Source organism: Barbus barbus, assembly GCF_936440315.1.
Source record: "Barbus barbus genome assembly, chromosome: 1".
NCBI lineage: Eukaryota > Metazoa > Chordata > Actinopteri > Cypriniformes > Cyprinidae > Barbus > Barbus barbus.
In genome coordinates this window covers 23,451,094-23,459,491 of record NC_136729.1, presented here as the reverse complement: position 1 = coordinate 23,459,491, position 8,398 = coordinate 23,451,094, and the positions used below count along the sequence as shown (strand labels likewise).

General features: G+C 37.5%; 1 protein-coding gene across 1 annotated transcript in view; it reads right to left on the bottom strand.

Moving 5' to 3' along the window:
• LOC306851610 (centrosomal protein of 89 kDa-like) overlaps positions 1 to 8,398 on the bottom strand; it is a 104,021-nt gene that overhangs the window by 42,501 nt on the left and 53,122 nt on the right.

Genomic DNA, 8,398 nt, shown 5'->3' with positions numbered 1-8,398 from the left:
ACGTAATTCAACAATCAGGGAAGGCCAGCTAAGCGTGTAATCTAAAAACAGCCCTCATCGTCACAAAACTCCATTTGGGACTGTATTTATACACACAATCAAATATTCAACATATTTTTTTCTGTCGTTTCAGGCAAATGTGCCGCATGAATTTTAATAACCTGTGAATAATTTACACACAATATTCTTTGCTCTTGTAGAAAGTTTCACATCCCTCCTTTTCACAGACTTGTTCCCTCTTCTGTTTCACCCACCTCCTGATCTCTCCCATTAATTCAACCAGCCACCCAATTAACCAGTTCTTGTTCTTTATGAATCATTTCTTGTCTTTGCTTGAAAAATGTTTATATTTTGGAATTAGCTTGAACAGATGTTTTTTAGTAGATACGGCTCTATTCGTCCCACTCAATATACACACATGCAAGCAGTGCCTTAGGTCTTAGTCACACTGCTCCTCTAGTAAAGTCAAATCTGAATCTGAAATCTTAATTAGTGGCAATGGAGTGAGGGTTGTCAGAGTGTGTGTGTAAAAGGTAAAAGGAGGTGTGCTAAGCCCCACTAAGCAGCCTAATTTACACAAGGTGGATGTGTCTGCAGATCTGGGCTAATGTCCATAAAACTTTCTGACTGCACGTCACCATGGGCCTCTGTGAATTAAAAAGAGAGTCAGACACATTCTCCCTTTGACAATACAGATAAACAACAAGTGTGAAAATGTTCCTCTAGCCACATGTCAGGTTCAATTCATCAAGCTTTTTCACATCACAAGCTCTGCAAATTGCTATATTTTCGAGACAAATCACCCAACGCAGTTCCTGACTGTGCTCAGAAAGGAACTCCACGCTTTGCAAATGTTTCGCATAATTGCATGTGTTTTGATTTTGAAGCAGTGAAACAGAATGATATGGTTTATTGAGCTTGTCATTCTGTTACAAACTAACTTCATGAAGTGCCTTATTCATGAAGCTGTATTATTACTGACCACCAGTGCAGTCGATGGGATAAAAAGTGGAGATGATTATTGGGGCCACCACATAATAAACAGTACTAGGGCCCTTGATACCTTAGAAACAGCCCTGCTGACCACAGACTAAAAAACTATTTATACCCATGAAAACAAACTTCAATATGTGAAAATACCCTTAAAATAACATCTGTTTTTAAAATGGAAATCAAATGACTAAATGAAAAAATGTTTTATGGTTTATATGGTTTTATATTTACATTTGCAAAGCGACTTACAAATGAGGACAATAAAAGCAATCAAAACCAACAAAAGAGCAACAATATGTAAGCGCTATGACGAGTCTCAGTTAGCCTAACGCAGTACATGTAGCAAGTGCTTTTTTTCTTCTTTTCTTTTAGTGTTAGAGGGTCAGATAGATACAAAGAAGACTAATAAATACAAAGAAGACAGATAGATAAAACAGAATTAGAATAGAGAGTGCTAGAGTTAGAAGGTCAAATAAAGAATTTTTTAAATGTGTTAATTTTTTTTATATATATTTCTATCATGACAACTCTCTGAAGATTTTAGCATTGTAATGGATATGACCATGTTAATGTATTTGGACTTGGCAGAATAGATCTGCTATGCTGCTGCTGCTGAATTGCTGCTGCTGTTGGTTATTTCTGTAGTTGTAGATTATTACTGCTGCTGCAAGCATGTGCAGGAAGTTGCTACTGCCAATGCATACAGCAATACTTTGAGTATTTAAGACATACTGCTGCTGCACAAATAGCATATAAAATAACCTGTAGCAAATCTATACAGGTGGAGCTGGGGAAGGTGGAGTGTTTCGGAGGAACTCTGAAAGCGCGCTCCAAAATGCTAAAGTGGATGCTAACCAGCCATTTAAATGTAAAGCAGTAAGATCATTGGCTGCATACGCAACATGAACCAATCAGCTTGTGCCAAGTCGTTTAACTCTGTGAATTAGAGGTCTTCACGGAGGACCCAAGGTCTATTTTAAATGGTCAGCCGGGTCCGGGTTGGGTCCCGGGTCTGTTTAACATTGTGTGTAATACCCAATCGATCGGAGAACACCGCACCCGCCAGTGATCAGTGTCAGTCAGCATGCGTGTGTTTTGTAAATTTCAGCTTGTAAAATTAGGATGAGAAAAGTGTGAGCGCGAAATAAGGTAAAAAAAAACAAAAAACGTGTGACCCCAGCAGTCAACAGCAGAGCACGGGCGGAGTTAATGTAGTAGCCTACTGCAAGCGGACAGTGATCATGGATTCCTTCATAAGCGATGTGAAAAAAAAACTGAAACACCGAAGAAGACTTTATTACAACCAAAAAAAAAGTATCGTTATTGTAGTTCAAAAGGGTAAACGCAACAGTCGAAGTTGACTTGAGATGAAAAAAAAAAAAAAAGTGAAGTTGCATTAGTCATCCGTCACTGACTGTGACAGCAAGTAGACTTTTGAAGCGAGAATAATGAGGTCTGAGGTGATTTTGGGGCCCTTGAGATGTTTTGACATGCCCTGGTATTTGTGCTTATTTCAGCTACTTATAACATACTATTCACCAACATGTTTTTTTTTTGTATTCAGCACAAACTGCTACAATAATAAGTGACAAAGATGGATGTACATGTTTGCATTTTTTAGAAAAAAAATATTATGCATGGTTAGTAAGTTTTGGGATTTTTTTTTTAACTGAAATAAGGCCATAAAACCCACACTAAATAGTCCTGAATAAGACTTTTGAGTAATCAGTCTTGTAGGCTAGAATATTTACTTCACAATTATATGAAAATCATTCTGCTTACTCATTCACAGAAAACAATATATTGATTGAAATTTTTAAGATATGTTTTGTGATTGCTTATATGCGAGGGAATGTCAATGGCCTTGAATATTAAGTGATTTTCACCTGAGAGACAAAGGGCCCCCCCCTAATGGTCTATAATGGCCCATCAGTGTGACTGTGACTCTGAGGCAGGTAAGAGAGAATGTGAGGAGATTGAAATTTTTTTTTTAATTATTTGTATTTTATTTACAACACAGTATAATGAAGGTCAAAGATACATTATTGTGAACACTGATCTAACCACAGAGATGTGAACAGACTTTGAGTCATTCCTGCAACAGATTCTGTTCAAGTGAAACAAGCAAATCATACCTGATATATACGTGTTATTTAAGTGTTACTGCTTCTTTCCATGGATTCAAGAAGAAAAAAACAATCAGTAGTCAAGGATCTTGTTTTACCATAGAATATCAGTGTAGTTGAACATCTGATGTTGGTATAGCGCTCTCAGAGGGAAGCAATTTGAAGAAAGTCGGATTCATCATTAAACCGATGCATCGTTAACTTTTTTTATAGACTATGCACAGAGCGAATCGAGGAATCTTCCCATCCCTAATATATACATACATATATATATATATATATATATATATATATATATATACACATATATATATATATACATATATATATATATATATATATATATATGTATATATATATATATATATATGTATATATATATATATATATATATATATACACACACACACACACACACACACACACATACATATACATATCTAATTGAATTAGTATTATAAAGTAATTAGTATTGTATAATAAACTGTCTAAAATAATAAAGATAATATGAATTACAAGAAAATACATTTTGACATGCAATATCTAAAAAAATTAACAAGATTATAAAGGGAGGACTGTTCTTTAAGTTTGAATGGTGTTATCACTGGATGATATCACTTGAAATGATGCAGTAAAATATAAATGACCCTTACAGTCATTCATATGCTGGAACACACTACCAAACAAACACTTTTCTTCTCCGCAGCCCATGCATGAAGCCTTTCTATTTTCTTAAAAGATCACGCACACCATCTCATGCAATCTATCACATCACTTCAGCCTGAGAGAGCACAGGAGAGAGCGAGAGACTCAAAAATAACCCTAAAGAACACAATGCCTGCAACTGCAACTTGCCCTCTTTTAGTCTCTCTCTCTCTTTCCTTCTTCCCTTCTTTATCCCTCTCTGTGATTATGTATAAGGCTTCAATTTCAAGTATATTGTAAAGGTTTGTGCTGTCTGATTTCTCTAGGGCCATATTTTATTCTTTTTGAAGTGACAAGAAAAGAAGTGATTACTTCCATCTGTTCTCAGGCATGCACACACATATACATGAAATATAGTAAGTAGCAAAACAGCCTGTAGCTTCGCACAAATACTGTCAGAGCACTCGGGAGCCATGAAGACTCAAATCAGCCAATCTCCACTGTTCCTGTGGTTACTATAGAGACAGCTTGCATCAGGATGGAATGAGGGAAGCATTTGAACTTTTCTGTGTGCACATAAGAGCTCACAAGCCGGAAACAGAAAGGCCTTCTGCTGCTGAAATAGGTTACTAGAACACAAGTAATTCAGCTAATTCCAGATGGAATATGTACTTTATAAATAAATATATTTGCCACCATAAATGCAATAAAAATGGGTTTCACTGAAATATAATAAAAGTAAACATAGTAATACATAATGTTCCCTCTAAGCTGGGCGCGCAGAAGAAATAATGTGCTGCACACACGCAAAAATTAGTTGGGAAAGCCATTTGATTGAATTCTAGTAAAAGAGAAAGAATTGCAATACTCTGGCAAATCGCTATAGAGCTAGTATCGCTATAGAGTTAGAACCAGTGAATGCAGTTTACAGGTTTCATAGAAAGAGAATGAAGTGCGCCAAATGAGTCGCTGTAGAAACCGAATACTTTAATGGTTGCAGACGAAATAGCTCAAATCGAGAGCCAACCATAGACTGGAAAACACATGGAAGTAGTGTCCGTGACGTCACTCGTAGATTTCTGAAGAGCCATCTTTGCAGCGTGTCACTCCCGGACTGCTTCTCAATATCCCTCCTCGTTTCCTCGCTCTTCCGTCCTCCATCCTATGACCCGGAAACTGATCGAGCTCAGCCATCTTGTAGGACATCTCAATTCTCTAATTGCACCGCGAGGAGGTGAGGATCGAGGAGTAAGGAGGCTTCCTGAGGAGTCATGAGCGAGGATACACAGGTGAATACCTTAAATAACGAACTTTAACAACATAAGTGCAGATCCCTTTTACCGCAGCTGATGATGCTTTGAAGTGACGCTTGAGTGGTCAAGAATTTTCCAATGTTCATCCTTTGATTCCTCCATCCTTATTTCCTTTCCTTGCATCCTTCCCTCATATCCTAAGGGGGGTGGAGCTAAGACTCGAGGAAAGGAAGCGAGGATGCACAAATAAGAGTTGAGAAGCACCCCAGGATAGTCGAAAATGGGCAAAAAGTCGGGACGTGGGTGAACCTGAGCCCATCTATAATGGCAGCATTGCTGCCGTGCAAAGACAAAACACCATAACTCGAAAATGAGTTATTGATAATTTCGGGACATTAATGACCTCCTTAATCATGTGTTTAAGTATCATGGAGAAAAGCCCCGGAGAAACCAAGGTAGAACACAGTATAACATCAGTTACTGCTCTTTGATTTTGTTTTTGAAGTTAATGAAGTTATGGTGCTCTGCATTTGTTTGCATTCGTTCGTCAATACTGTGCCAGCCTGGAGTTATACGGTATTCTGCCTTTGTTTTACTGTCCATTAAAGTCCACTGCGTTTAAATTACGGTGTGACTTGTGTACTTTTATATATCTGTCGGCACTTCATTAGAAGTGTAATCAAAAAAGGTAATCAAATTAGATAGATCGCAATCTAAAAAACTGCTCCATATAACAAAGCACTGTAAGCAAGCAACGACTAGATAACTTGGCAACAATAATTAATCGTAAGTAGTAAAGTTTTTCTTTTTCTTTTTATAATGCAGATTATTCACTCAGTCCCCGTGTTGTGCCCAATTCTGTCCCCTGCCAGATTATTACCCCCTAGTATTGGTAGGTTAAAAGGTCATTGCACACTGAGTCCGGAATTTTCGTCCGAATTTTTCGCACGTTGAAAAATGAATACGACCTAACGGTATGTAAAAAAAATAAAAAATTCAAATCGGGTTTGATTTTTTGCGTTTTTCGCATCCGTAGCAAGCATTTTGAGAGGTGTTTTGACAGTTCAGAGCTACCGTACAATCGAACACCAAAATCCAGAATGGTTCATCCACTTCATCTCGCAGCACAAAGCACTATATATCCTTGCACACTGAGTTCAAAGAAATTGGTGGTCTTTTTTTTAATATGTGGCTCTAGTATCGCTAGCAAAGCATCAAACTGAGCCACTAACATCCTGAAGTAAACTTTGAATCGCCCGTGATAATCCCGCTGCTCCTTAATAAGGAGGGGGAACTCTCTGTCCTCTCTATATTTTAGGATTGGATGGACCCAATATTTCCTTTCTTTTTCTTTTTTTAAGAAGAGAGAGGACAACAAAATCATCCTCACTGCTTGAAGACATTTTGTATCGTTTTGCGATTTTTTTCCGCAACGGATTAATTAATACACATCGGACTCAGTGTGCAAGGTTTCTGTGCGTGACAAATTTTTAAGATTACGAATACGAAAAAACGCATGCAAAAATTTCGGACTCAGTGTGCAGAGACCTTTAGGGTTAGGTGTGGGTGAGGGGTTAGGATTAGGTGTGGGGTTAGAATTAGACAATCATACGACGAGAGGGGTAATAATTTGGCAGGGGGTCGAAAATGGCCACAACACACTCTGTCAGTCTGGGGCTGCACACTTCTGTACGTGAGGACTCAAATGCCGTGACAGCATATCACACATAAAATCAATAACTGTTCGCAATTAAATCCTTTTCCTTCCTTCATTTTGTAAATCGATAAAATGATGTTTAATTCACAATCACTCGGCGCATTATCCCCGCTTGCTGGCGTTAACGTCAATCCACAAGACGTTCTTTTAGGTTAAGCTATTTTAATTCAGTTCGATGTAAAAACAATAGGCTAAGTATGTCTTGCATCCTTTAATGTTAGCGAACATTGCAAATAAATTGGTTGTAAAACAGTATCCACTCACGTTTTACTTTTTGTCTGGTTGTTACGGTCAGAAAAAAAATAAATAAAAAAAAACAATATCAATATAGCAGTGAAAATCAAGTTTTAGATAATTTTCATTAAAACATCTAATTGCCAGATTTCCAGTGTCCTACCTATAATAATTTTTTTCTGTACAAATAAAAATCTTTAAAGCCAGTTTTCTAAGTTTCACACATCCGCCCTTAATTATGTATAACTTTAAGGCTTAATTAGCCTTTTTCACACTTCCGCGTTTCTGGCTTCCGGATTGGTGCTTGCAGGGTAAAAGTTTTTCCGGTGACAACAGCGGCCGTACTGAACAAGAATGAATTCTTTAATCAAAGTCTTTTTTTACAAATTAGATCCTATGAAAATGCTTGAACTGCCGGTACTGTATTCTACATAGCGCAAACATTTCACAATTAACTGTTTGGTCAGCTCGGGTCATCACAAATGCAAGTTTGTTTAATTCTAAATGGTGGCAGTTATAAGTCAGTTTGCTTTGCCATTCTGTCCGTTTGGTGCTGGCTGTGCATTATGACTCTGCACGTGATTTTTTTTCTTGCTATTATTATTATTATTATTATTAGTATTAGTATTATTATTATTAAAGTAATGTTGTATTTTCTATTTGCTCTCCTTTGCATTAATGTGATGGAGTAAATGAACGTTGTATAATGTGCCCTGGGAAATGCATATTAAACAAGAGAAACGTATTCATGGCTTTGTTCCTATTCTGTCAGGATTACGTTGTTGTGTTGAGTTTAATATGCTTCAACCGGACTGAGAATTGTTTAATATTCTTGGAAAAATGTGCATCTGGTCATAAATGTTGTCATTTTGAAGTAATTTATCATGATGTGGTGATTCGAGGGAAATGACTGAGTAAATTGAGAGAATACGCTCAAATGTACCGGAGATCAAAGACTTTAAAAAAGGGACTTTGCCGGAGACGGAGAATAGAAACTAGGGGCGGACTGGCCATCTGGCAGACCGGGCATTTTCCCTCTGGGCCGATACATCTTCTCATACCATATTTGTCTGATCGGCCCATAAAACTCTTAGCAGCCTATATTTTGTTCTGCCTAAATAGTTGACGGCGCTGTGGTCTTTGCGGCTGTTTAATGTATTTGTCAAAAAAAGTCGGTTTAGGATTTTTTCCCCCCAGACAGACTGGCCTATGAGACATTTAATCAGCAGCCCATTGGTTATTTTCTTAATTGACATTGGGCTGACCTAATCACATCTTTAAACAACTCCCCTTTTGGACTTTTGTTTCAGACAGCGCAGCATACCGATTTGATTCCTCTTTCATGTATCCCTGCTTTTAAGATATATAAGCACAGGGGGTTGCAGTTACATCGCAATACTGGAAATATTTCTGTTTTAAACCATGAAGGC